This window comes from Corvus moneduloides, chromosome 2 (assembly GCF_009650955.1).
Source record: "Corvus moneduloides isolate bCorMon1 chromosome 2, bCorMon1.pri, whole genome shotgun sequence".
In the NCBI taxonomy this organism is placed as follows: Eukaryota; Metazoa; Chordata; class Aves; order Passeriformes; family Corvidae; genus Corvus; species Corvus moneduloides.
The window spans coordinates 73,957,028-73,984,371 of record NC_045477.1 but is presented as its reverse complement, the minus strand read 5'-3'; the positions used below and the strand labels follow the sequence as shown (position 1 = coordinate 73,984,371).

The following is a 27,344-nucleotide window of genomic DNA, read 5'->3' as shown; positions in this document are numbered from 1 at the left end:
ATAGGGATATAAGATAGATTTATAGAGATGAAAAATGTAAGTAGTAAGTACTTAAGAAGTAAATCATGAGAGATTTCTCTTTCATCTCATTATGTCTTCATGAATTACTTCACTCTTCACTGCTGCTAAGCAGGGTGATTGAATGTTTTGTTTTGTGGTTTGGTTTGTTGTTTTTTTTTCCCACATACAAGAAGAAAAATAAAATGGTGCTTCAGATTTTTTTTAAAAATCAAAATTTATAATTAAGGCATACTGAATCTTTTTGCTCTTTCAAGCCCTCAGTCTTCTTAGAATAACTGCCACTACAACATTTTTTTTAATATTAATTTTCTGTTACCAAAGGCATATTTTGTCAGAAACAAATGGAAATGGCACAAATAAAAATAGAGACCACTTTTTTTTCTCAGGATCTCTTGTGTTAAACAGAAACAATATTAACAATTGAGGAACACAGCATATTTAGCTATATTTCTAGTATGAAAGACTACAGTCTGATTATCACTAACAATCTCTGCAAAGCAATGTTAACAGTGTAAATATGTGAGTATACAGGCATGCTGCAGTAAGGTCATCTCAGCACACAGCTGAGAGGGAAAGTTGGTTGTCACTTTCAATCATAGTTAAGCCCATACAGCCTTCAGAAATGGTAGCATTCTCAGTTTCCCTAGGCCTTGCATAAAAAATGACCTATTGAGTAGCTTTCTTTGATGAAGAGTAGATTTATTTATACCTTTGGGCCAGAACTCTGAGTGTGGCAACTTGCCTTGGTGACACATCTGCTCATTAATTGTGTTTCTTCTCTGCTCTCTAGTTGATAGTTTGTTCTGGTAAATCCTAGTGATGCTGCAAGAACTAGCAAATAAAGTGATGAACATGGTAAGTACTTCTTTTTTTTTCCTCTATCAACTAGGTAGGTTCTTATGCATACAAATACTTAGGAGCATGTTTTTTATTCAGCTTAAAAATGCTTTGATACAGATTGTCAAGAGACAAAACATGGCATAATTTTGATAAAATCAACAGTTTTTGCAGTTATTTTTGACTTACAGTCCTCTTCTGAACTTTCTGCCTGCACTACTCTACCTTCTTTAATTTTCAGTAGTCTGAGTTTATGTATTTTTTTAGATTACTGAAAGACATAAGGACTTTTTTTTTAAGTAATTTTCAGTGTTTATATTTTCTTAAGAAAAAGAGACCTGAGTAATACATCTTTCCAAGTAAAAATTTGTTATTTCATCTTAAAAGCTTAATGTTAACTGCAAACTCAAAATTGTCAGCAATATGACACGTTCTTACACTCCTTAAATGCTATTTGAAACAACAGTAACAAATGTATTAGATAGCAATCTTCTAATCATACCTATAAACCTCATTCAGTTTTAATATGCAAAATTTAGAAAATAAACAAAGAAAAAGTAGGAACACAATTTTTAAAATATTCATCCCAGAAGTTTTTGGTGTAGTATTTCAACAATCTTAAGAGAGAAATCATATCTCACTAGCTTAGACATGTCTAAGAATTTTCTGCATCCCCATCTCAATATCTCTTTATATCTAAATTCTGTTATTATGTTTTATGGTTAAAGTCCCTTTTTGAAAGCAAATTTGTCACAAGGATTTCAACAAATGTTTCAAGAGGATTTTTGGTTTGGATTTGTTTCATTCATTTTTCTAATACAACTGTTTTTTCTCACCAATATGTAAAAATATAGTTACCTTTTGCTACGTGGAGCTACATAGATCTTTGCTGTTTTGGTGGTCACAAATGAAAGTAAAGTATTTATAGATTGTTCCTAACCTTGACTTAATGATGTTACAAACTATTTATATATTGTGGTTATACAGTGTACATACTACACAGTATTGTTAACACTATCATAATATACTTCTATCTGGGTTCAAGGCAAGCCAAAATTATGTTCTGATTACTGCATTGCTACTTTGGGGCTGTTGCAGGCCTCTGCTTTCAGTAAAATATGCTCCTGAAAAAAATAGTAGTGGTGCTTAAAAAAATGATACTTGCTCTACATGGTAGTAACCTTGGTCTTGCAATTTTAAAATGCACATTCTAAAGTCTAGTTTTTTTTAAAGGACTGTCAGAGAGCATGAATGTCACAACATCATTTTCCAATTACAACAATTGAATTTCATCTTTCATCTCTATAGTCCTTCTATAAATGTGCAGCTGAAAATCACTGTATGACATTCAAAGATTTTGTCAGTGGGTAAATGCAAGGAAACTAGGGGAGGTGCTGCTTTAAGGGACATATGACTTACTGTGGGCTGGAGGGAAAAACTATTTTGGAATAGAGCAGAGATTCTGGAGATTATACAGCAATTTTTATGGAATGTTGGAGGGATCAACACCAACCCAGAAAGAACAAGTTTGGAAAAAGGGGGATAAAAGGCACAGATTGCATATTAGTAGAAGGTGGTCATTATACTTGTCACGCTGAATGCTACTGTGACTGTCCTACATTCTTACTAAATCCTCTTACTAAATCCTATTTCTAACTGTCTTTTATATTAATGCCCTTCCTATTTTGAGCCTCTGTGTATGAACATCACATTGGACCACCCAGCAAGTAGGACAAGGTGCCAGCTACTGGGGAGTGTGATGCTCTGTATGTGCATTTGTGTGAAACTACCCGTAAACTTTAAGCTGGTGATTTTCACAAATTTGAAATAAAGATCACACAAGGTGATGAGATAAAAAAAAAAGATAATGAATAAGAACTCAAGTACAGTTCAGTAGAAAACAAATCTTTTCCTCTCACTTTGTATGTTTTTTTACTGGGAAAATTCCTGTCTGAGTCTAAATTTTGTATGTTTTCCAAATCTATGAAAAAATAAATATTCAAGGAGTGAAATGTCTTTCCACGGCTAAATGCCTTTTATTAAATAAGAAAAACACATTTTGATCTAATAATATCTCTACTCTTTAGATAAAAAAAAGACTCAGTGGAGTACTGATTATGCTGAAATTAACTGCAATTCCTATCGACTTCAACTGTTAGAACCTTCAGGTCTGCTCAGTTCAGAAACTAATTGTTCTAATATTCCCACTGAAGACGGGTCAAAAGTTTGTACAAAAATCTGGTTAAAGAAGCAAGCATTTATACAGGAAAAGAACCTGTTTCTTCTGGGTCACTTATTTATGTCGAGTCTTTCTATTTATACCGTGGACCACAGAATCACAGAAGAGTTGAGGCTGGAAGGACCTCTGAATGTCATCTGGTCCAAGCCTCCACTGCTCAAGCAGGGCCACTTAGAGCCAGTTGCCCAGGATCATGTCCAGATGGCTTTTGAATATTTCCAAAGTTGGAGACTCCACAAAATCTCTGGGCAACCTGTGCCACAGTTTGATATCCTGCACAGTAAAAAAGTGTTTCCTGGAGTTTTCTACTGTGAGGATGACTGAGCACTGGAGAAGACTGAAATTAGGGGATATAATGTATTATTATTATAGCTGTAGTAATTACATATATACATTATAGAGGTAGAAATAATCTAGATATAGATGTATACATTACAGTGTCTAGATAAAAGCTGTCTGTAAGTTACACCAGTGCACAATTTTAAAAAATACCTATTTTTTAATTACATACATCTGTAGTATGTTAAAAAAATTAATTGTGTTTGCAATAATCACATGGATATTGAAATTTTCTGAACTAAAAAAACGAAACACTTTCACACACTTCCTTTTTACCAGTCTTCTCTAAGTGGAAGAAAATTTTAAGACTTGTGATATAACAAAACACATAGGGGTTTTTTAAGAGTAAAAAGAATATCAAAATGTTGACAGTTACAAGTATGATACTTCTATAGTCTATGTCCAAACACAAGAAGCACCAAGTGGTTATAGATTCTACACTCCACTTAGTCACTAGTGTTTTGGTAAGGAATAGTTTCAGAGAGCCTATCAGACATAACTATGCAGGTTTTTTTTTCCATTAGGCAGACTGAAAGATTATTATTCAGTATTAAAGCGCTATTAATCGAACAGCTTTAGAGTTTCAAATTGCTTTATTTCCACTTTAAACTTATATGGTCTCAAAATTCTTTCAAATGTTTAGCCAACTAAAAATTTTAAATCCCTTTCTAAAATGAAAAAATATACTGACCTTTATATAAACTGCATGCTCTCATCTATATTTTTTAATTAATATTTACATTTTTCATGATCAGTATGACTAGAAAGTGTTCCTTCTGATTTCTTTGACTACTAATGATATAATTCTAAAAAGAAACTTTTAAATTTCTTATTTGTTTTGTGGTTGGTTTTTTAGGTTTTTTAATATTCTCTTTAGTCTTAACTATAAGAGAAGTTGAAATTTGCTTCTCTGAGAGTAAAATCAAATGGAACATTTAGAGAAATGATTGCTAATATATGACTTCCCCAAGATGTAACATATGTACCTTTATTAAGAGCTGTGTGAGGGTATGAGTAAGTGTGTCTGTTTATGCTCCAGTAAAATTTCCTACAGAATACAATTCCATCTCCAGCTAGTAAAATGTGTATTGTAAAATGGAAGGACTATAAGCAATATGTGAAGAACAAATAGCCAATTTGCTGTAATCTACCTCTTTCTGAAGAGATAAAATATGATTTTTCACTTACTTATAACGCTGACAAAGGATATATATATGATTTGTGTGTGTGTCCACATATATGCACTTATATATTCATATGATTTTGAATAGGTGTTGTAGGTACAAAAATGCTGTTAGTGAGGATCTTCTTGTTATTTTTCTAAGTCCGTGAGAGACTTTTCTCTCTCACAGAAGAGGTAGCAGGGAATGTAAACAACCAAGCCACCTGCAACCTTGGAAAGTCTTGTTTATGGTATAGTAGAAAATATTTTGATAATGGATGTTTTAGGATTTTAGCCAATCACCCCCAAGGGGCGGCTGGTCCTTTGTCCAATTAGATTATGAAGAAAAAAGTCTATAAAAGAGTTTGTAAAATAATTAAATAAATCAATCTTGCTGCACAATTCCTGCCTGCTGGATCTTCTCCTCCTCCTCCTCCCTATGGCTGCGGGACACGGTGATATACCATAGGAACCAGGCCTGCGGTAATAAGGTGTCATAGAAGATTCATGACTACTGAAAGGTGAAAGGAAAATCCGATAGAATGTACCTGCAAATTTAGAAGAAAAAAAAGCCCCAACAAACAAACAAACAAAAAATAGTGAATGACCAGTTTAGACATGGGATTCAAACGAATTATTGGTGAACTGTGCCTGAGGGTTTGAAGTTTTCATATTAATTTATAAATTCCCTTGTTCAAGACTCTGATGTGTCGTGGTTCAGGAATGACACTCCCCAGTTTAATGCCCCCTCCTCCCTGAGACTCTCCCAAATGAGGTGCCACTAGCTCTCTCCCCCTCCTTTTCCTCCCCTTTCTCGCTCCGGGGATGGAGTTGAGAATTGGAGGCACAAAATGTGAAAAGGTTAAAATAAGAACAATTTGCTGGAACCAGCTATGAGATAAGAAAACAAACAGTAACAGCAGCAAAATTAATACCAAAAGTATACAAAAAGAGGGTGATTGCAAAAAATTCTCATTGAGAAACCTAGAGACAATTATCAATGGCCTATAATAGCAATTCATAATTGCATTTTTAAATTAATTTTTTAAGTAACTGGACTGAATCAGAATCAGTCTTTTAAGAATATAATTTTTTTTTTTTTTTCTAGCAGAAAAGGGGTTTTGGCACTTTTTGGCACTTGGAAAACTGTTAGGTGTTTTTTGCACTTCATGTAACCAAGGTTAAGTTGCTCAGCGGATCTGGTTTGAAGGAGTCAGTCAGGTTAGCAGGGACTAAATACTTTTCTGTGTATTCCCTTTAAGCTTATAGACTAGTAGCTTTTGTTTCACTCAGTAAATTCTTCAGTATTGATGACACATGTTTCTCCTGTTTTATTCTGCTTGTACTCTGAATTTTGAGTGTTTGTCTATCTTCTACTAAAGCTTTGAAGTTTGATGTAAAGTGAATGTGCTTACATTTCATGAATGGGAAGTATGAGTCTGTTGCCAAAACTGGGGAAGAAATAATTTTACCAGATACAATTTGTGAATATTTGTGAAGATTGTTGAGAAATATGGTTTAATGGACACTCGGTTATCCTCCTGGCTCAAACCTGTGTGGTTGAGAGCTCATGGTATGTTCTGGTATAGGATATACATACTCAGACCTCAGCATTTCCATCTTTCCATCATGTAATTCACAAGAATAGCCATAGCTTTTAAAATAAGATTTAAATTGTGAAATATAAAAAAAAAAAAAAAAATTGCGTTGAAACATTGCAAACTTAACTAAAGATTTTTCAACAAACTGATACATTATAATGATATACCTTGCAAATTCTTTTCTAAACAAGATCTAAGCTTGATCTCCCTGAAGGTGTAAAAACTTGGTCAGCGAATACTTGTACTAAGTTATTACAGGATTAAAAGTCTGCTTCAGTTATATAAGGTACCTAACAAAGTTTTAACTCCGTACAAGGAAACTTTATAGGCAGGCTCACTCAAAATGCAAGGTTTTTGGCAATTACAGCACATAACATCAGACAAGGCTTCAAATTTATTTCTAAAGAATTACATCTAAGGGATATTTTGAACATTATTATGAACAACCCTTACATTTCTTCCCCTCCATTCATATCTCTCAACCTTTCCCCTCTCTGCCTTACCACTCACAGATCTAAAGAGGTCTTGTGACTTCTGTCAACAAAAAGAGGTCTGTGTTATCCTTCACTGTGTTTTCAGAGAGGAGTAAATTGTGCTAAGGAAGGCATTTGGTCCAGCTGTGTCTGACTTAAACACAAGGAAGAAATGATAAAAGTAGTGTTGGGCTCCTTTTAAAAAACCTGTTATCTTTAGAGGTTTGCCACATCTCTTGGACCTAGGACACTGCAGATGGATTGTCAAAGCTTGTCCAGTACTGTAGCTACTCTTTTCAACAAGAATAATGCTAAGGAAAATCTTGAATAGATCAAATGTAATCAGAGGTCTCAGTGGGACAGGAAGAAATTGAACTCTGATGGTATATTTTTTTTAACAGACAGAGGAAACCTCTTCATCTCAGAAGGTGACTGTTACAGGAAACTGACAACTACAGATTTTATAGAGAGAAGAGCATGGTGAGCACAAAGAAGGCAGGTGCATTCCAGTGTCTGGGAGACAAATATGTGATGCAGAAACTGGATGGACCAAAAAGAGGAGGTGCATCACCAAGTGTGCTAATCACAAAGGAAGAAGAACTGACCAAGAAGGTGTTAGTCAATTTGCTGCTGTGACCAAAAGAGAGTTTAACATCCTCAGGACAGCAAAAGGCAGATCAAAGACCCTGGGCTTCAAGAGTATTGGTACTGGTTTCACTAGGACCTGAAAAGCTCCCTTTCTAGGAAGGGCAAAGAAGCCCATGAGATCTCATAGGCCTGTTGAGGTTGGAATAAACCTCTAAAATCACCAAGTACAACAGTTAACCCAGCACCACTCTGTTCACCACTAAACCATTTCCCCATGAGCTGCATCCACATGCCTTTTGGTCATTTCCAGGGATGGTGATCCCATCACTTCACTGAGCAGCCTATTCCTTCAAGGCGGCTTCAGGGACAATGTCCTTAATGCACAAGAGCAGCCCATTCTCAGCTGCAAGAAAACAAGCAGTAATAGGAAAGTTCAGCTTGGCCCAGCTCAAAATGTCTGACTCAGTCTAAAGGCAAAAAGGAAATGGATTGGAGGTGGAAAAGGGACAAATTACTGAGGAGTATAGGTTACTGAGGTGGGCAGATTACTGAGGAGTTTAAATGCAAGACTTAAGCATTCACAGGGGTAATTAGGAAAACCAATGCTCAGCTGGAGTTGAAAGTGGTAAAGGGTTCAAAAGGAAGTGGGAAGGACATGAGCAGGCACAGAAACAGTGAAAATACCAACCCTCCAACAAACGAGAAAGGAAAGTTAGCATCTCATAAAAATTTAAGAAAAGGCAACCCCCTTGCTTTCTGGGTTATCAGCAGAGGTAGCGGGCCCAGGGGGGGTTAGGCTTTGAACTTTCTTAGTCACTACAGTATCTGTCTGATCGAGTCCCCAGGAGACCTTCACAAGTAAAACCGTAGAGTAAATAATTTGGCACTATAAGTCTGGTAAGGTGCCAGATGCACAAAAAGCGTGGTTACACTGTAAGTCTGGTCACAACCACAATCCCATTTACAGAAATAGTGTGGGTTGCATGTTAAAGGTGATTGTTGTGACAGGATAAAGTTCAGAAATTTGTGATAAATACACTGATATCAGAAAGCATAAGAAACAGTGTTACTGTGGAATAAAGCTTACCTGATGGTAAGGTATCACTGTGAGGGAGGAGATGGCTACACATCATCAACCATCCCAGGATACAAAAGCAGAGTCTTCTCCCTTCTTCATATCCCTCCCCTAGGATATATTAATATTGTTTTCTTTGAGGGTTGGGTAAAAGAAAAAGTTTAATTTAATACTATTTCATTATTACGTGGAGTTTGAGACACTTTTGTCATACACATAAAGCATGCACAGTTTTTACTTCATTAGCATAGGTGGTGGCATGAAAAATAATATATTTTCTCAAGTCAGTCAAGCAAAGTTCAGCTTTTGGTCATCATTTGGGTCATGCCTTTGGCTTAGTTCCCATTAGCTGCAATATTATAAATAGAGCATGACTGCAACACCACTGTGCCTCTCTCAGGGCTGTGCACAAACTCCCTCAGTGTTCCAGCTGTTAAAAAATAACAAACAAATTCAGTTGTGCTGTATAATACAACTTCACATAATCTGTCTTGTCACCTGCAAGTAATTTTCCACTTGATACTTGCTTTTTAATATTTATTTATTGACTATGATTAGTTATCTGATAGTTGGTGACAATGGGGAGGGTGTTGTGTAAACTAAAGAGCACAAAGCAGTGAATGTTCAGCCAGAATACGTTTTGAGTGTTTTATGTTTGAAATACAGTTGCAATGTCCCAGAGGGACAATCCAGAATTATTATGAGGTAGTCAAGCAAGACACACCAGAACATATAATGGTTACAAAAATGGAGTAAAAATAAATAAATAAAAACGCATAAACTTAAATACAATAGAATTTATGAGAATATATTCTTCATTCTTTTTCAGTCATGAATTATTTAGGGACATAATGACTGCAATTAAAATGAAACACATTTATATGTCCATTGAAGAGATGCTGAATGGAAAAAACAGGATTAAGAAGCAATAGTAAGTACATAATCCTGAATTTATTATAAATAAACAAGATTCACTTTAATCCTTCAGAGGTTCTTCATGATTAAAAACTTCTATCATACATGAGAAGAAAATTTGGGCAGAATAACATGGAAGAACATTAGCACACTTGAAGACATACGGCAACATAGATTACTGATAAACAGATTTCTCTTTTTACTGAATTTTGCTCCTTCATTTCAATATTAGAATATTAGACATATATCTTCTAACAAGAAGCATAGATGATATCTATGTCTATTTTCATTCCTTGACTTGACAAGTTTCTATGTGATTGACTGGAAGTAGAGAACATGCAATATAGCCCTGTAAATATTTTCCTCTCGTGCAAGCATCCTAAGGAAAAGAGTGCATAACAAATTCCTCGCGTCCTCTTCTCCTTTTTTTCTTTTACTTTTTTTAAAATTTATTGAACAATTTTGTCATGGTTTCCCTTTTTTCTTTTCTTTTAAGTGCAGTTCTGTTGGTCTTCCTCAGAATTTTGGAATCTAAGTTTTATGCATGGTCGTTCCCACTACATTTCCATCTGCTCCCCAAGATGCCTGTATAATGAGTTAAATTCTTTCTTTGTCAAAGGTAATAAACTATTGTGAATGTTCTAATTAGAATAAAAAAAAATTTTAATGTCTGACTACCTAAAGTCCTTATGAAAGCCAAGAAATAAAAATGGAAAAATACAGTGAATAAAGGACTTCATAGCTCAGAATCAGGGCAAAAAAGCACAAATCCACCGAAGTTTTTGAGAGAAAGGCTACATGGGCATATTTTGATTGACAGAGTAATGGCTGATGTAAAAAAGAAAGTCTCAAAAACATGAATATTTTTAAGAGGCTTTTTTATTTATTTGAAATTTTAAAATACAAATGTAAACAGATACATATTTGTTTATATACCCTGAAATGTTAAATGTTTCATTAAAATAATGAAATACACTTTAAATGATTAGCAAAAAAAAAAAAGAATGGTTTGAAGATAACATATGAAACAAACTCTACAGATTTTTATGAATAAGAAATGAGGTATTAGTGTGCTTTTGTTTGTGTAAAAAAAAAAAAAAACAGCAAAAAAACCCACAATGCCCCCCTTCACCAAAACCCTGAAAGAAAATAAAGCAAAAAAAAATTGAACAAAAAACCCCCGAGCCTTTTGCTTATACACCTTTGATTTCCATTCCCTCTCCTCTAAACATGATTGGTACACATTGCCAGAAAAACAGTGTTGTTCTGGTTAATATCTGCCTTAATTGTTTTTGTAAAACTATCTTTGTTTTAGAATTCAAGAAATTTTTTTTTTCTGAAGTGCCGTAGTTCTTAGAATGTCTTTGGAAATATGAAGGATATTTATCTCTCAGAAGTATGTGTTCAGTTTCTAGAAGTCATACCAGAGAAAACAATTAGAAGGTTTATGAAATCTGTTTTAAAACCTATGGACTATTACTTTAGAGCATGGGTATTACAATTATTATTATATAACATGAATTGAGTGTTATTTCATTTAATTTAACATAAGAACATTTGCGACAGGAGGTTTCCCTGAATTTATATGACTTTCTTTTAAATATATAGTTGTATGAGAAAAAAAAAAATTCAAATCTTTCTCATCTCTTACTTAAGTTTTTTTAAATGTGTATATTAACTTTTGATAACTACTGCACATTCTCATTCTTCTTCCTTTGTAAAATTGTTTTCTCTTTTCTCTGATTTTTACATTATTTTTAATCCATTTTAACTACTAAATTCATTTAAACAAATATAATGACTGAATTAGCAATTTCCAGATCCATCTAAATTCCAGGGCAGCGTCCTAATATGCATGGCCATAACACTTCTGTAGGAACATCCTTTATCTATATCCCTTAGACTCCCCAGGCTATTCCTTTCTTTACCCTCTTGATTTCTCACAGCTGTATTGCAATGTGAAAACTTACTTGAAAATAATTGATATGGTAAAATCTAGACACCACTAGGTGATATATGGTGTAGTCAGACTTATTGCATTTGAAAGATAGCATGTGTACACAGACTTCAGAAAAGATAGTCTTACTCCTTCTTTCTTGCTAAAAAAATGGTGCAAAGTGTTGAGAAAAATGTCTGAACATCAGCTGTTGAATGAAGATTGTGGGTGTTTTATTTGTGACCTTTTAAATAGGCACTTTCTAAAAAGAAAATAAAAGAAAAAAATTCAGTCCTACTCAGGGGATTTGATAAATATAAAACTATAATAAGAAAGATCAACATATTTGAGGCAAATATAGAGGAAAATTCATTTTCTACCTGAAATTAATAAACCCAGTAATTTTATCTGATATTTTCCACAAGATTTTAGTCTTTAAGTTTTCCACTCACAAACAGATCTCAATAATCCTGGCTATACCAAATGCCACTACTTGCTCTATTCAATTCCTGCCTGTCTCTCAAGCACACATTTATATCTGCATATGTGCCAATTGGTATTGTCACTGCTAAGCATCACATCAGGGAAAGTGCTGGCAGCAACAAAACCATGACGGAAATAGAAAAGAGGGTTTAATAAATTCATTTTAGCAGCTGCAAATCATTCTGTTCCTTGTATTCAGACTTGTTCCACAGCTAGTAACATCACAATCAGGGATAAAATTGTTTTCTGGAGACATATTTAATAGAAGACAGATAAGATTATTGTACTGGAAAGAACTATATTGGAGCATAAAGTTAGTGCTTTCCATTTTATTCAGAAAAAAAGATAAATCTATATTTTATCTTTCCATTATGTTAGTTGACTGTATTGTTGCAGCTGGCACATCTGCCTTACTGGATTTTTTTAGGAAGTTTGACATGAAGTTATGAGTAAAATGTAGCTTTTTAGTCACATTAATTTTGGGGATTTTTTACATAAAAGATTGCCTTTCTGCAATTAACTGATCACCATAGGTGTCTAATAGCTGGTCTTGTCTGAAATACCCAGAAATATGCCTTGTGAATGGACTATTTTCTTTCACAGTACATTGTTTATTCCTTAGTAGTAATCTGTAATGCAAAAAATAGAGTAATTTAAGTATGATATTCTTATGCATCCAGAAAGTCAACTACTAAATGATTTATATCTTGTCATGTAACATGGTTAAAACCACTGATAAAACTCTATTCCATACTGTGGGATTTATAGAATCATGGGCTCATGGAACACACTGAGTTGGAAGGGAGCCAGCAGGATCATTCAGCCCGCCTTCTGACCCTGCACAGGACATTCTAAGAATCAGACCCTGTGCCTGAGAGCATTGTGTTGAATTTATACTTGTGTTGAATTGAACAGGTGTTTAGATTACTGGAAGAAATACATTTGAAGCAAAGGCTAAGGGTTAGTATTTGATGTCTCTAACTTCTCACCCTCTCTTTAGCCTCCTTTACTTTCACAGGAACTTCTGGCAGCTGGAGAAATATGTCGATTTTTAGCTTTTGTCCTCTTTCATAGAACTTGATTTGACTTGTCATTTGACAATGAAATTCACAAAGACAGCTTTCTGCTAATCAATAGATATTTGTTATTATTGATAAAATAATGAAGGATGATTCATTTATTGCAAGTATATCTACCTACATTAAGGAATATTATTCACTTGCAGGCATATGAAGAACCTAGCGCAATGGTTCATTATTTTGTACTTCAAAGACTTCTGAACTAATGGATGGAAAGTTCTACTTAGTTTGTCATATATTACAGTTCCATGCTATCAGTAGCCTTCACTTATCTAGGGCATAATTTGTTCCAAATGAGTCAATAGGAAAGCTATGGGGATCATTTCAGAGGCAAACGAATGGAAAGTTTAATTAGATGAACAGAATACTCCGTTCATCCTTACTGCTTCTAATTATATATCCATTCAGAATTTCTGCACACTCTTGGTGTTTTAATTTGAAAAGTAGCAGCAAGTGATAAATAAAAAGTCTCTGTGATAAGTAGCAGTAACAGTACTGCAGTGTCCATCTGCATACCTCTCCAATGACGCAGGAGAATCCGTATTCCAAGGTCACATATGTAGACTTTGTACTTCATGCTGGGAAGCACAGTGTGTTCAGAAAGAGCTCACAAAAGCCATCACACTAAGAAAACAACAGAAAATACATGATGCAGCAAACGTGAGTCATAAATTAATTTCTTATGGAGATGGAAGCTCTGTGAAAACTCTTAGTGTGAAGGTAGGCATATTTCATCCAAATCCTGATGTCAAAGCATAAAAATGCAGATGCCTGAAAGTCTTGCTTTTCAAAAATGATAAAGGACATGACAGTAATTCAGTCTTGCATTTAAATGACTTAAGAAAATTAAGTTTCAAGTCAATTTTCTGTATAGCAATAGCTTAATGTAAGCAGTAGACCCACAATAGAATTAGAAAAATAGAATCTTAGTCAGTTGCTGTCACATTAATAGTGTGACTCCAACAGCCAGGATAACCTACAGACGATTGTTCCTTGGTCTTCAAGAAAATTTCTGTTGCCTGGGTAAGAGAAAAAGAGAAATTTGCCATGGAATTCAGACTGGAACATTTGTGTATAAATCATCAAGGACTTAGAGAAGTGAAGTTTTTAAATCATTCTTTGTCTCCTATGGAAGCTATACTATCATGGACTGGGTTTGCTGGAGTGTCTATATCCACACAGAACCTGGAATCTTCCTCTGTCCTCTGGTGAGACTCCACCTGCAGCACTACATTCAGCTCTGGTGTCTCCAGCACAAGAAAGACATGGATGTCTTGGAGCAGACCTAGGGGAGGGCACAGAAATGGTCAGAGGTCTAGAATACCACTCCTGTGAAGAAAGGCTGAGAGAGTTGGGGTTGCTTAACTTGGAGAAGAAAATGTTCTGGGGAGATCTTGGTGAAGTCTTTCAATTCTTAAAGGGGGCTTATAATAGAGAGACTTTTACTTGGGCCTGTAGTAACAGAACAAAAGGTAGTGGGTTAACACTGAAGGAAGAGAGATTTCGATTAGCTGAAAGAAAGAATTTTTTTACAGAGGCATTTGTGAGGCACAGGAACAGGTTGCCCAGAGAAGCTGTGGATGCCCCATCCCTGGAAGTGTTGAAGGCCAGATTGCATGGAGCTTTAATAACCTGATCTCTTGGAAGGTGCCCCTGCCCACGGCAGGAGTGTTGTACGTAGATGATTTTAAGGTCCCTTCTAACCCAAACCATTCTACAATTCTAGGATTCCCCTTTAGATGTCTCAACTAAGTGTCAAAAATTATAGACAGGGCAAACCTATATTAAGAGATACTGCCCTGACCTTTCACTAGTTTCAAAGTTTGTCTTGGAATAAATTTTTTTCTTAGCTCATGTCACAGATTTCAATGTGAACTCTGCAAAGTTTTCAACTAGTGAAATATTGGGGTTTAGTTTTGGTTTTTGGTTTTCTAATGGGTATATTTATTATAACACTTTCATGGTTGACTTTTAAAATTTTTTCTCTTTTTTTTTTTTTTTTTTGGTGTTACTAATCAGATTGCACTAAAAAAGAAACTTGGCACCCTATTCTTTTATTGCTGCTAATTTCATTGGAATTAGGAGATAACAGCAGTAAAGTGCTTAAATACCTTCAAGTATCTCTGTTTATATAATTATAGTGCATCACAATTACTTCTCTCAAGTGTGCCTTGGGTAACATTGAGTTAACGGTTCACAGTATAAATTCAGTCCATAAATACCCAGACTACAACTTAATTGTCAAAAAACATAGGGAACATCTGCTACATGGGCTTATTAGGTGATAACACCATCAGTAACTGCAGACAACAATGTAACATCCATAGCACTATGAAGTAGGAGGTGGGCTGAAGTAATTCTGTCTGCTGTGCTGAGGCCAATGAAAACTGTAGATGTTTCTCTAACAATTACTCCCGCAACCCTGAATGCAGTAATATAGCACTTTTCTGAATATTTCCTCTTAAAATCGGTTGGATTAGATAGGATATAGAAGACTGACTGAGTTTTGTTTTGGTGCAGTGTCATTGTTTTCCAACCGAGAAAGCTGAACAGGCTTAATTCAATAATATAGTTCAATTTATATATAAACAGAAAATTAATTTATATACACATGGTAGTCTGGGGTACGGGAGGAAACAGAGGGGATACTTGCATCATTTAGGGCCTAGTTTACTTTGGTCTATGCAGACAATTACAATGAAATCCTACTTTACACGTGACTTTTCTAATGTAAGAAAAAATATCAACACTTTTCAGCTGTTCATGTGCAAAAAAAAAAGATCAAAGCCCTCTATTAAGTATCTTAAATACAAAATTCTAGTCATGGACAACATTACAATCCAGAGAGGAGAAGTTAAATTGGTCATGGAATAAACTTGTTTGCAGATGGCAAAATGTGCTGAAAATTCTAGAACTGACACATATTCTAGGATTTCCTTTTCAAATATTATTTGTAACTATTCAATAAAACATTTGTTGTCTTTGTAGTGGAAGTCAGAACTAGTATCTTAAGTCTTATCTTCTGCTCTGAATATTGATATTTTTCATCTTTCTCCAAATAATTTTGATTACATCTAAATACTTATTTATACTCCAGTTTAATAAGAATCTGCCTGGTCTTTCCCATTTTGTATACATTGATTTAATTAAGCTAACCTACCAATTAACCACAGAAGGAGCAGAATTATTATTGCTTGCATTGATTTGAACAATTCACTACAATGTCTTGTTTTTTTGATATTGTCTAATCTTTCCCCTTCATCTTCCTTTTATATTTAGATTATGGTGTTCTTTGATACAGTTCTTTTTAATTCTGGCACAACAATACATACCACTTATGCATTATCAAAATAAAAATCCCTGGAGATACAGATATTTAAGATATTAAATATTTCAATTACTGGTTTAAGTGTTTAGTGACATAATTTATTGTTCAGTCTATGCATTCTATTACTGTGCCTCAGTTAAACACGATAAGAATAAATGCTAAGATCAGCATTAAATAAAACTTCTACTGAATATATTTTTCTCCAGATGAATAGTATGCACCAGGAGGTAGTGAAGACACTTTGATTCATGGCAGTGGTAGGCTGACCCTGGCCAGCTGCCAGACATCAACACAGATGCCTTCTACACTCTCTCTTAGTCTACTCCTCAAAAGGACAGGAAAATAAGATGAAAAATCTCATGTGAGATCACTTGCCAACTATCATCACAAGTAAAATAGACTCAGCTTGGGAATTTTTTTCCCCCTAAACCAATTAAAGTAGATTTGGGTACTGAGAAACATATTAAAACACCTTCCCTCACATCACCCCTTCCTCCTAGACTCAGCTTTTCTTCCTCATTTCTGTCTCCTCTACCTCCTCCCCACTCTGCTGAGTGGCACAAGGCAGGGGAGAAGTGGAGGGTTGTGGTCAGTCTGTACCAGTTCCTGTCTAACACTCCTTCCCACTCATACTTTGCCCCGTCCAAATGGATCCTCCATAGACTGTAGATTCTTCTGGAAATATCTATATGTTCCACCATGGTTTTCTCTGTGGGCTCCAGAGGAGTCTCTGTACCATCACCTGGAGTACCTCCTCCCCCTCCTTCTTATCTCATCTTAGTGCTTGGAAGGTTGTTTCCCACACTTTCTTTGCTTCCTTCTCTCTCTCAGGCAGAATTTTGTTCTTTGTTAAACACATTTTCCCTGAGGTGTCACCATCCTCAGTGAGGGGCTCACCTATGCCCCACAGTGGGTCCATTCCACTTGGCTGGAACAAGCTGGAATCATCACAGAGAAGCCCCAGTCTCTCCTTACAGAAGTACCTAAACCCCCCACATAGCCCCTTCCACAACCACCTTGACAAGTACACCAAGTAAAAAGACCAAAATACAAATTCTGTGTATTTCTCTGAACCTCTCTCTTATTTTGACATTATTAATTTTATAAAATGAAACTGTACACATTATGTAACAGGAAGAATACAGAAACCCAATGAAGCTACTAGCACTATTTATAAGCTATTAGGTTTGTAGTTTTTCTCAAGTATATTTGGAAAGTTAACTATGAAAATTCTTTTTTTTTGTTGTTTTTTATTTTGCAACTTTTCAAGGTTAATCAAGCTGTCAGGAAGAAATTGCAAATACATTTGCCTGTGCTCAAGAGTACAAATGTGCAATCACAGCAGGAAAAGGAATGTTTTCCACTCAGTTGCCATACATTTATCACAAGAGTTCTCAAGGAAAATGGTCTGTAACTTATATGTAGTTTTAAGTCATTTTAAAAAATATCTTCTCACACTATGATTTTAATGTCATTTTGAAATACTGCTTTGTAATGGCATCAACTAGGAATGAACTTGTAAATAAAAGAAATATATAGCTAAATCAAATTTCTTTTTTTCTGTTTTATCTCTGTCTTATATTGATTCTTAGTTCTACCTTTTCAAAAAGATGAGGTTGTCGCAGCAGCCACTGACAATTGCTTATCTAATTGGGCATGCAGTTAAATTGCATGCAATTTAACTTTTCAACAGGTAACAAGATGAGACATGGACTTGTCCTAGAGAAAGTGGTTAGTGAGTTAAAAGAGAAAGGCATTTATTTTTAATTCATTCTCCCTTCTTCTTGAAAACAAGATCAACATCATATAGACAACTGTCTCTGCTTTTGCATGGATGGCTATTCAAGCTGGTATCATTAAAAATAAAACCTTCTCTTTCTTTACTGCTTTCATCACTAGTATCTTAAAATTATTTTCTTTGGATTGGTCAGCTGAAGTGTCACTCAATAGGAAAGGCATGTCAGCTCTATTGTTGTAGGAGCCACTATTAAAATGAGAAACTACTACTACTACAGTACAAATTTTACTGAGGCAGCAGTGAAAGAAGAGTTCCTTAGCACAGGAACAGAAGTACTAGTCAAATCAGAGACAAACCTAGTCAGGTAACTGTGTTATCAGCAACATATAGTGAACAGTTAATGGAAAAGCAGATATGATTTACCCTTCCAAATATCAGTTATGGCTTGCAACTAAACTTTCAAGCAATATATAGCTAATACATGTCTTTTTCCTGGAGCTCTTTACCACCAGCATATTAGAATGACTATTTGAATAGAGCACCAAAATTCAAGCATTTGAGCCTATAGACTACAGACTTGATCTCCTAAAGAGAAAAAAAAAATTAAAAGGAAAAAAGAAGAAAAAAGAAACAATAGCAAGAAAAAAAAAATCTTACTTTGAGTGACATACAAATTAAGTTTCTTACTTATGTGGATCTTTTTTCTCAGAGGGCTAACATTAACCTATTTTAAGAAAATACTATGAAGGTGCTCTTATTTCAGTAATTTCCTACAGGTTATTTTATGCTTTCTGTCTGTCATCTCTGAGTCCTGGCTTTTTTTGACCTACGCTTTTCTCAGCATTCTCTCAGTTTCCCTCATGTTTGCCCTGTCTTGTGCCACTCTCCTTTTCCACTGTCTCCCTATCTCTCCTAACCTGCCCTCCACTTGGTGCTCACTGAGGAGATTTATTTCTTCTGGAAGGCTCTAACTGCCTCAGCACAGAGCCCACAAACCATCAAGGCAAACAGACTTCTTTCTTTCCCTGATGATCAGAAATATATATCTTTTTGCCACTAGTTTTTTTTTCTCTTGCCTGTATTTGCAGGTACTTGGGGATCCAGGTGAGGTGAATCTTCCTGAACTGCAGAGTACTGACTTTTTCTGATGGACTTCACACTTACGTACACTGAATTTCATTGACTACATGAATAAGATGTAGCCAAATGTGAGGGGGCAGATCCTGCTTAACCTACAGCTGACAGTATCACCAGCTACAGACAGACCCACCTCCCCCCAGGTGTCAGTACTTCTGTCCTCTAGTCAGACAGGACCAGTATGTGGCAGGTGTGAACGGTCAGGTGCTACTACATGTGAATACCAAACTGATTGATAACTGTGGAAGCAAAAAAAAAGAGGAATTCTGTAATTTTTTTTTAGCTGAATTTGGTCCTGATATTAAAAGATAAAAAGGAAATTTTTTTTGCACACTTAACTGAAACTATCTGAATCAGTAAGGGTTAAAAATCACAGATGAATGTTCTGATGAATTTGGCATCAAGGTCACAAGGCTAAGAAAATAATAGGATACTTTCATAAAACGTCCCTGAGCTTTCACATTAAATTTTAGTTAATTTATGTTGAACACATTTTTCTTCACTTCCCCAAATCAAAACTACAGAATCAACTTTGTCACAATTCTTAAATCCTAATATTCTATTTTTTACTGATCATCAAACATTTCCTCTCCATTTCATATTTTTACACTGCTTTTCAACATGTGCCTCTTTTTCCTATAGCCCCAGAAGACAATTTTTTTGTCTTCCCCCATATGAAAGATAGCAATATCCACAGACACAGCACTCTTCTCTTCCAATATCTGTGATAAAGCCCTTTCCACATCCTTGCCCTGAGTATTTTTCACTGTAACTTCTCTTTCTTAATTCCGTCTTCAATTTTCTCAGTGGAATGACTAATTCCTAATTCCTTCCTGGTATCTGATTTTTCACCACAGTTCTCTTTCTGTCTTGAATACCCTGCACATTCTTTTAGTCTGTCTGCTGCTGCTGCTGCCACTGTCAAGCTCTGTGTTTCGTCCCCTCTCTCCTTCAAATGGAATAATTTGCCTGCACTGTAGTGTCCTTCTTCAAAACTAGTTCTTCTGTTATTGCTTCCTCATTTTCTGACACATCATTCCCCAAAGAAGAGCATCAGTACATTCTTCTGATGAAGTAATGTAACATTTCATCACCTTTATTTCTCTAGGCCTCCATCTGTTTCCCTTTTCTCCTTGTCTGTGTCATTCTAATGGACACAGCAAGCTCTCTGAAGCATAGGTGAAAAATTCTTATGAAACACTGCATGATACAAGTGTAAATCTATAAAATTTTCAGAACAAAGAAGATTTTAAATTAGAAATGCTTCCTTTAAATTAAGTTTCAGTTTCAGTTTTATGATGAAAATGTCACAGCTACTAAATCAAGTCTCCTATTATCAAGAAAAGAATCAGATGAAAGATACGTAATGCATAAATCATCTATTTAGAACTTTCTCCATTTCAATTTTACATAATCCTTTTTATCCTAATTTTTTTTTCCATTTTTTAGGTAACATAAGAATGATTATAAACACTAACCATTTTCAAATCTTCTTTAGAAAGTACTGAATATGTTGTTGTGCACATTGATGCAATTTTTCAAAATAGTTCTCCATTCTGTGTATTGATCTTATGCTAAAATTGATATATCATCCCATAGAATAAACAACATGTAGATGAGGTTAATATTCACCAATTGTAATTTCCAAGTGTAATAGGAGGAGAAATTTCTTTGAAAACAAAAAGATAATTAAAATCAGATCCTTCTAATGATTAAGATATGGTTAAAAAGCCAAATCCGTTACTGAAGTACAATGGCAGAAGCTTAACTGCTTAAAATTATCATGCATAACTATTTTCACTGTTCAGATGAGTCAGAAATTTGTCAAGGAAGTTGTACAAATACCTTAACTAAATAATGAAGTTTTTATTGAGAAGTAATTTCCATTCATTAAACAAGTCCCACTGATACATATACTCACAACAGACACAGGCTGCCACTAAGGTGTCACGGAGCAGTTTATTTTTCCCTTATGTTCAGGCTGCCATGCATTTCTTCAGGTCTTGGATCTGAACAATTAGAGTACCAGTTACTGAATTCCAAATAATGGTACTACATCCATGCAAGGAAGATTAGGTATACTGCTAGATTTTTGTTCCTAAGATGAATTTGCCACTATTTCAGGGACCAAATCAGTTTCACCTCAGTCATTTCACTTGTAAAATATGAATGAACCCTGATATGTATGAACGATTTTTTTTACACATTCTAAGTACCACAGTGCTCAAGATAAAAGGTATGTCTAATAACAATAAAACACATTATTATATTTGTGTCTAGAGCAGAAAGGATACTCAAATCTGGACTACGTAAAACTGTTGTCAAAATTATGATGAAGATTAATGCTCTGAAAACAGAAGAAAGAAAATCATACTTTCAAGCTGTTCATCTCATTAAAATGTTATTCCCTTTCCCACAGTTAATTTCTCTACAGGCTCACGAGCCACCTAAACTCAATAGTCAATGTACCTCTCCCTTAGGGGTTCTAACAGATGGGAGGTTAGTGGGGGCTTGGAGAGTTGTACTGTCCTCTTTAATCTTTCTATCAAAAATAAAGTGAAGATTAATAAAGGAATAAATGTTGTCATATGAACAAATGAGGGCTCGGTAAGTAAATTATCTTTTTGCATAACATAAGGCTTCTTCTACTAAACTCCAGTAATTTATTTAACTCCAACATGCATTTCTTGTCCTACCTGCTAAAAGTTACAGTGTTTTACACCAAGTGGAATGTTATAGTTTCTGTTGAGCATTATTAACAATGCTGAGGAAAATGAAGGACTAAGATTACATATCTTCTCAAAATGAGTGCTATTTTTATGGGCAACAATATTAATTGAGCCCTCTGACACTGAATGAACCCTTTTTCTGTACAATTTGATCAAACTCTGAAAACTTCCTAGAAGTAGGGGGAGATTTAGAAAGTTTTAATGTCTACTTTTTTGGTTCCTGAACTTTGCATAGATCTTCTAAACAATAAAGTGTAGAATGTTGGTGAAGATAACAAAGGTGGCAACAAAAGCCTGTGGTTTAGACTGAAAGGTCATCTGAAAACAGAGGGTTAAGCTTCAAATCCATTGTTCCATATATCAAAGGATGTCTTAAAACAAGAAGTGAAAAAACTCATAAAATTTTTTTCTCTTTCTCAGACACTTCACAGCTTGGTATTTAAGAAAATCCTCTAGCAAATACAGTTTTAAGTCTCCTGGGTCATCTTAATAAATTGAATCAGGTTTTCTTAAATTGCATATGAATGCTCTAAGCATTAGACTCTTCATTAAATCTGTGATCTTAGCAGTCACATGTCATTTTTTCAAACAATCCTTTTTGGCCAATTCAGGCTAAGACCTCAAACACTTGCGAAATTACCAATAACTTTTTTTTTCTCGAGTTAGGTTTCCATAAGCAGGTTTTACAGTACATATGCCATATATATCTTTGCACAAATAATTAATAAGGACCAGTTGGAAACCAAATAAATCTATCAATTCCTAAATGAACTTGTATGTTTCAGCAATAAATAAAGTGTATTCATATTAGAATACTATGAAGTCTCTTCCAATCAACCTCCTCATGAAAAAAAAACCTTTTTTGCTATAATTATCTTCTCTTTTGGGCAGAAAATTAAACATAATTGTATTTATTTTAAAAAAAAGTGAATTTAGTTACAACTATTTTTAATAAAAATAGCCTTTTGAAACCAACTGTACACTAAAATATTCAATATATCACTTCAGGTGAAATTATTAATTTTTAGGATTTGATAACAGAGATGGAAACATTTATCAGTTTTTAAATTATTACTTGTACTCTGAATATTTTTCAGTTGGTCTGAGCCAAAGTCCCCAAACCCTTAAAGAACTTTAAATTTTAAGAGAGTGTTCAAGGTGAGCTCCATGCCTCCAAGCATTTTCACACATGTTAAAAACTACTTATCATTTAGTAAAGCCTTCATTCTCTTTTAATATCCAAATTCTTGAAAAATACAAGGTCGAGCTGAGTTGCCTAAATTCAGTGTTGCTTTCCTTGACCCTTCAGGATATCTCTTGTGGCTCCCAGCTCTTGCTCCAGAAATGTATCAATTTCTTTTAGATCTTCCCATCTGTGTATGTCAGGCAGACCGATGTGGATGTCTGGAGAGTACAGTTCCCTGTGGAAAAGGAGTAAGTTCTCTAGTTCCTACAAAAACAGGGAATATTTCTAAGGTTGCATCTAATGTGATGGTTACTGTATCTAACAGGACTGTATAAACAGCCAGTAATGAGTATTCCCAAGGTGAAAATCATGCTTGGAAACCTTGACACCCCTCTAATTCTAGGAAAATATTACTTAATTTGGGGTCACTGGAAACTTGTTGACCCAATCCCCACCAATATCCTTTTTCTGTGAGTCCCAAAGGGGACCCCAGTATTAGAGGGCATACAGCCAGAAATATTTGTTTGGCCTTATTCTAATGAAGAAAAATGGTTCCACCTCCCGCCTGGTAGCCCCTTGCCACTGGTCTTTTTGCCATATTTTGTTTCTCCACTAGCTGTTGTGTAATGTAGGTTTTAATGCTCATTGTGACCTGGGGTAGCAGGGAAGGGCCTTTGTTTCAGGCATGAGCCAGGAACTGTGTTGTGGAAGTTTGAACTATAGAAAGAAATAGAGTAACAGAAAGTGTTCAAAGACACTGTTCTGTCTGCATTATATTCTCATAACAAAACAGGGGTTGCCTGTTGCCAGAACCATATCCATGAGGCAGGGATAGAAGGCCTGGAATCACCCTCCTTTCAGTATATGTATCTTCTCAATGGTCTCACTCTCTGAGACTGAGCACATATGTTCTTGCTCTGGCTGTGTTAAAGCCAGAGGTCTGACACTAGTTTCTAAACCCTGAAACAGCTGACTTTTATCAGGACTATGAGTTTCGAGGGACAGTTGCTCTAAATGCTCTAAGCCACTGTAAAACATCTTGAGCTTCCTGCTTAACAGCTCTCAGCAAAGTGCTTGCAGTTGCATATGTCTCTGTGAGAAGCCCAGTACTTTCCTGCCACTCCTGAAATTCTGCTTGCAGGGATTCTTGCACTTTTTCATGTTCTTCTACCTTTCAATTTTTTTCTCCTACATTCTCCCAAGCATCTGCATCTTTGCATGACCTATTTTACAGAATCTCACCAATTTTATTTTACCATACTGTCTCCACTTTTTCGGATCATAAATTGCCATTGCAGTTTCTTGGCTTTTGCACTTACCAAGGGTACCCCAAGATTTCTAGGTACCCAGCTGTACTTCAAAGACACCGGCTAAGATTTTCCAAGATGTTTCTGGTTCCCAACCCCAGTTCCCAGGCCTAAAGCTCCCAGGCTGGCAGACAATTCCCACCAGTACTGCTCAGCAGATATTTCATTCTGTTCAGTAATTTTCCTCTTCTAACCAGACCATCTTCATGGCTGTCCACATCAACAGTAAAGTCTACCAACTCCACTGAAAATACCTGGAACTTTGACAGTTACACCAAGAGCATTAAATGTAGCTGTTTGTGAACCTGGATCAGGACGTACTTGAAAACAAACCAACTATTCCTATGCAGCAAAAGTGTTTGAAATCACCGTCATTCAAAGATGAAAATAAAACCCCAAACATCAAAAAATCCCGAAGGTATATACCAGTAATTTTTTTTTTTTTTAATGTAGTTTGTGGGGAGTGCTACCTCTCTTGTTATGCTCTATTATGGTTCAAGTGTTTGTTCTGTCAGAGAACATTATCCTATCACTTCAGAGCAGAATCTCAGAATACTTTTGCAAGTCAGTTCTAAGAGCTCCGAGTCCATCATATAATGTCAAGAAATAGAATCATAAATTTATAGAATATCAGGTTGGAAAGGACCTAAGACCTAGTACGGACCACTGAGGCCAGCTTCCTGCTCCTCACAGGTTTACCTAGAACTAAAGCATATGACTAAGTGTACCATTCAGATGCTCTTTGAACAGTAAAGGGGAAGCTTATTTTATTCCTTTTCTATTAAAATTCTAATCTTTGGGCTTCTTCAGAAGTTGTAAACTTAAGTGAAATGAAATTCTTATGTTTTGCTCATTTATTAAAGATTTGATATTAGGATGGAAGTTTTATCTAAGTCTGCTAATGCCTTTGTATTTTCCTTGTTTTGTTTCTGCAGTAATGCAGGTACAGCATGCAGTGTGACTGACACATAAAGCCTGATTGGAATTGCAAGTTGCATCTTAACCCAAGGCAGGTACAGCCATTATGCCCTGGCAGTCCAATTCTTCGATTGTTTGCTGAGATTTCTTGAAATACATCACAATTCTGTCATTGACCATACACTAATCTGTCCTTACAGAAGAAACAAGGAATGGATATTTCAATCTCTGAGATTTCATCCCGATAGGCAGGCAGGATGCAGCCTTGAAGCACTATGGAAATTTGAAGCTGACCAGAGATGTGCTAAGTGATCTTCACCATCTCCTGGCTCATCTCTGTGGCTAAATAATAAAGGGCTAGGGAACAATCTCTGGCCTACAGAACAGGTATCATGCATAGTTTCTTGTAAGAAGTGATTAGACCTAATCCATTATATATCGAATGCATATTAGAATGAGATTGCCAGAGCAGCTAGTGATTGCACTTTGGAATATTTTCATAACTTAAAATTCACAATTTTTATGCAAATTGTATATGCATATAAATATATTTATGTATATTTACTAGTATCTTTGTTGTACTTTTTAATGAAAAAAAGACATTTATAAAGAATACCTTACAGCATTTTCTTAGAAACACTAAAAATCATTCCACTAAATAAATTAATTTTCAAAATAAAGGGTGCGTACACAAATGGTTAAATTCTAGGTGTTACAGTATAGCAATATATATGCAAATAGTAGATCAAAACTTGAACAGTCAATCTATTTTGTTGATACTTTACAAACAGATTTTATGACACTAGGAGGAATACTTAGTTGTATGTGAGACAGATACACATTCTCCTTATTGCCAGATTTTTGAAAGTAATTTGTCTTGTTTGTTCTTTTGTGTAAAATTATCCGGGTGTGTTTTAAAGGTGTAGTCTTTATTTTATTTAAACATATAATCATATATTTTATGATTGATGCAATTAATTATAGTTATTGCTATTATGGTTGTTTACAAGTGTAATTTATATGTAAATTTAATACTGAATTATTCATCTCACTAATTTTGATATTCCTGATAAGCCATGAGACACTGTCTTATATGATTGCATTGTTTCCTGCTTTACATTCAGACATGCTATTATTTTATTGATTTTTCTTAATTATATGAATAAATACCCCTAATGAAAATAGTAATAATGACTGAAAGAGGACTAAAATGCCTTTAGAAATAAAAACCAATTCTAATATAGAATATATATATGTATCTATATATATATATGTATCTATATATATATATATATATACACATACATATTCCTTCCTAAATCTGAAGGAATCTAATCTGATGGAAACCGGAACTGTCTTACCTTTGCTTTACATTAGAGACACTGTAGGATAAACAAAGAATACCAAACCAAAGAACAGCACCCCTTCACCTCCTAATGTGTCTAATAATAGAACAAAGGAGTTTGTTCACATTTCACATAGCTGTGTTTACTGTCAGGCCTGAAATACAGATTTTCTCTCATCTGACATTTTTCCCTCAGGAGTGGCTTCTGTGAGAAGACACCAGAAGCTGTTCTTATGTAGGACAGAGCCAGTTTCAACCATCTCCGAGCTGAACTTGCAGCTGACCAAAGCAGAGCCCATCAGTGATGCTGGTGGCACCTCTTAAATAACATACTTAAGAGAAGGCAAAAAAAGGCTATGCAGTAGCTGGGAGAGACAGGAGAAAGAAAATTTGAGACACAATTCTGAAGACACCAGAGTCAGTGAAGAAGAAGGGAGAGGAGGTGCTCCAGATGCTGGAGCAGATTCCTTTCCAGCCCATGGAGAAGACCGTGGTGATGCAGGTTGTCCTCCTATAGCTCATGGAGGACCACAGTGCAGCAAGTCTCTGCCTGCAGCCAATGGAGGACCCCATGGATTTCTGGCAGGATCTGTGACCCCATGGGGGACCCAAGCTGCAGCAATCCATTACGAAAGGATTTTTATAACCTCCCAGACTATGACTGACACTGTGTTTCCTACAGAAAATATATGAACCACGTGTAGCATGGGTTTCAATTTTGCATAGGTGGCTAACTGCAACCATAAGTGAGGTGCCTAAATCCGAGAGCGATACACTTTCAGACATATTTCCTTCCAACATTTCCCATTGGCTTAAAAAGCTCATTTTATTTTCTGTGCTGTTTAATTCTCACATGTAATCTATGCAAAAATTTTAAAAGCTTAAATTAGCACTGTGAATTCAATTCT

The 27,344-nt window shown here is 35.3% G+C and overlaps 1 long non-coding RNA gene across 1 annotated transcript; it reads left to right on the top strand.

The window, feature by feature from the left end:
• The first annotated feature begins 641 nt into the window (after positions 1-641).
• On the top strand, positions 642-25,620 carry LOC116439920. The gene is made up of 3 exons (XR_004238335.1): positions 642-876; positions 9,165-9,266; positions 25,109-25,620. It is a non-coding gene; the product is annotated as an uncharacterized LOC116439920 (long non-coding RNA).
• Positions 25,621-27,344: the final 1,724 nt, after the last annotated feature.